This window comes from Daucus carota, chromosome 3 (assembly GCF_001625215.2).
Source record: "Daucus carota subsp. sativus chromosome 3, DH1 v3.0, whole genome shotgun sequence".
In the NCBI taxonomy this organism is placed as follows: domain Eukaryota; kingdom Viridiplantae; phylum Streptophyta; class Magnoliopsida; order Apiales; family Apiaceae; genus Daucus; species Daucus carota.
The window spans coordinates 2024735-2028177 of record NC_030383.2 but is presented as its reverse complement, the minus strand read 5'-3'; the positions used below and the strand labels follow the sequence as shown (position 1 = coordinate 2028177).

General features: G+C 34.3%; 1 long non-coding RNA gene across 2 annotated transcripts; it reads right to left on the bottom strand.

Annotated features, from left to right (window-relative positions):
- Window positions 1–375: 375 nt before the first annotated feature.
- Window positions 376–2521, bottom strand: LOC108214058 (uncharacterized). 2 transcript variants are annotated; one of them, XR_001805474.2, is made up of 5 exons: window positions 1941–2521; window positions 1458–1549; window positions 1160–1219; window positions 575–657; window positions 376–445 (listed from the first exon to the last, which is right to left on the bottom strand). It is a non-coding gene; the product is annotated as an uncharacterized LOC108214058 (long non-coding RNA). The 2 variants fall into 2 exon arrangements; XR_010289678.1 differs by lacking the exon at window positions 376–445 and having other exon boundaries at window positions 460–657; window positions 1941–2520.
- Window positions 2522–3443: the final 922 nt, after the last annotated feature.

Below are 3443 nucleotides of genomic sequence, written 5' to 3'. Positions count from 1 at the left end.
GCTCCAAGACGAGTCTTGTAAGTTTACATTTATAGTGAGGAGGTAACGGGAAGTTACGCTCCAAGATATATATTTGTAAAGGCTTCTCCGCCTACTGTAAAGGAGTATCTTTATAGTAGAGAAAATCTCGAGTCCGGGGAGGAGCTCGGGGACTGGAGTAGGGGTGAGTGGACTCCATCGGTTGAGTTAGCCACCGCGAACCAGGATAAATCCTTGTGTGTGGTACTTTACTTTCTTTGCTCTTTGCTTCCGCACATATATACTGCTCATCTCTCGATACAAGTTTTAAAAAGGGGATAAACTTTTTATTACACCGCATAAATTTTTAAATTGGTGATTAAGCTATTCAACCCCCCCTTTTAGCTTAATTAACCTCGTATCGGACCTAACAGGTAAAATTCCCTGGATATTGCACTCATCTTGGTGCTCAATTAAACTCTCAACTCTGCCAGAAATAATAACACAAATACTCACAAAGCAAGCAAACTATCATAACAAAAGAAAAATAAAAATGGTATCAAACTATCAATGATAAATATATGGTAAAATAAAGTTCAGTTCATTGTTTGCTTACGAGACAGAAAAAGAGGGAGCTCATGTTACACTTCCTGTTTTCTTCCCTCATGACTCCTACTCTGAGCCATGGCACTTAATAATCTGTCCAATACAAAAAACTTCAGTCACCAACAGTTTCCACAACTCATTTGCCTCTACTTAAGTTCTGATTCTAGCTAACCCTGTGTTTAGTGAAACTAGTAAACGTAAATGGTATTAGTTCATCCATGATATGGACTAGATCAAGGTCCCTAGCTCAGGTTGTGGCTTTCTCTTTGGTTAATTCAAAAAATCACTTAATGAATTAAGGCTCTGATGACAAAATTAGCAAAAAATAGACCCAACAACAATTAGAAAAAACAAGAAAAACGGTGTTTTCCGTGATTTAAAACTCTACTTATATGGCCCAACTCCGTTCAAAAAAAGAAGCATAGGAATCAGTACAAACACTTACATAGATGATTAAAAAAATTAAACTTCTTTTAATGCACATATATTGACAATACTTACCCTTAATTGTATGGATTATTTAATGATATATAAAATAGAAAATGCATAGAAGCTTATTTCAAACTTAAGGGTCACACTCTAATCAAACAAGTACCTTCAATTTCAGCAGATCCTTTACAGCTTGTTTCATTGCATATATTGTCATTTTATTCACCTGTTACAAAATTTAAAACCTTGAGTATAGTTGTAACCAAATCCACAAGCTTGAGTTCATTAGAGCTATGTCAATAAGAAAACATCTATACAAGAAAACATAGAGCAGAAATGCTAGTATGGGTTTATGTTTTGCATCTATGATACTTCTATATATTTACAGGAGGTAAATGTTTTAGATTTGTTGTAACACAGGAGTACATAAATGTATGAAAGATGCCTGGTTTTGGTGAATTTACCTCGAGAAAGGTGAAACTCAACCTTCAAGAACAGCCCCAACTACATGTATACATAGTTTGTACTGGTATAGAGGAGCGATTTTTGGGTACTTCTGATACAAAAATACACACACTTCACAAAGTGAAACCAGCATTCTTTTTTTCACGGATAAAGCTAGAGCAGAGGGATCAGTTGCATAATCAAAATAAAAACAGGAACGACAACAAAGCTACAGAGCATACAAATTATTAAAAACAACGAGGCTTATAATTCAAGACAAAAACAGAGCAATTATAAACATACAAAAATCCAATTATTAAGAACCCACCATTATTTACAAAACCCCAAAATAATAAATAGAGCACACATAAACAAACAAGTAGTAAGCATTCAAAAACCCTCGATTACTAAGCATTCGAAAACCCCCAATCAGCAACCCTAGAAAACCCCCCAAAAATCTAGGGTTCTTAAACAAAATCAAATGGGTATGTTTTGAAAAATACCTGATGATTGAAACAACAAACCAAAAAATTGAAGCTCCAATCGAAGATTCAAATAGCAAAACTCCAACTCCGATTCCGACCAAATCGCGCGGCTCTGAAGCCCCGACTTCAACTCCGACACCTATTAAACTCCAGGCAACATAAAATAAACCTAATTAAACTTCGTTCGAGAGATAGTGACAGTGAGAGAGTGTTAGAGCGAGACGGTGAGAGAGGGTGAGAACGTGCGAGATAGTGAGAGAGGGTGAAAGCTCACGTACTTACATTTTTTGAGACGGTGATATGTTTTGAGGGTGAAAGATATGTTTTTAATTGATATGTTTTATTTTTCTATTTTTTTTAATCTTGAGCGGCTATTTTTCGTTTTGAGCGGGCTGCTGAATTTTTGTTTCCCACCAAACTTTTAAAACATTTTTCATTACTTAAGGCAACATCTCCGAATGTGTTGGCAAGATGTTGGCATTGAGATTTTTTTGTGGTTAAGGCAACAGTTTTCGTATCAATGGCAACACCGCTATATGATGTTGGTATACACCCACTTCAATCAAATTTAAGCATCTAAGGCAACGTTTTTAGTGGCAACATCATTATGCAATGTTAGGATAGACCAAATATGGTGTAGTGTTATTTCGAAATTTTTCCTGATTAATAAAAAAATGATTATAATTTTTTTTAACAAATATTGAAATCAGATCCATCAAAATTTGTCACTTCAGTCTCCATTCAAAATGATAAATACTTTAAAGGCCGAGTCAATTAAAATTTGTCATTTTATTCGGAATGATAAATATTTGTGAGATCGAGTCAATCAAAATTTATGAAACCACATAATTATATTCGAAATATGATATTACGAGAACTCCGGCATCGTTATGTACTTGTATCAGTCTGCAGATGATAGTGCTATGATACCCTAATGATTGATAATGGATATAAATAAAGAGCAAACTTTTTTATACATGTGGGAGCATGTTTGATAAGCCAATACAAGCAGAAACATTCATGATTATAACCAGGCAGGCAAACATTGCAAAGGGACTCTTGCAAGAACCCGATTCAATGTCATTTGTTCGGCTAGGAAATCAGAAATTAATTATCGCAAACTCCAGAGGAACTCTTTTAAACTCAGGTTTAAAAGTAAAGAATGTTAAATTTGTACTACTAGAAAAACAAACATATGTAAAAGAACAAGTTAGCTTTTTGGACCTTGTTATAATTAAGTTTGACATCGCTGAAGAATTACTCGAAATTCCTCAGGATTTCAATCTGGACTGGGCTTCGGCTAGTGATTTTGAATTTGATTGTCCATAAATTTCATCTTCTTTTTTACATTTTTTAAAAGAATAGGATAGCTGACAAATATATCACACTTTATAGGCTTATTATTGGCAAAAGATAACATTTTAATTATGTTCATAGATATTATAAAACTTGATCAAATTATATCCAACTAGCTTGCTATAGTGGATTTAGTGGGCAGATTTATCATGCTAAGTGGGCTTT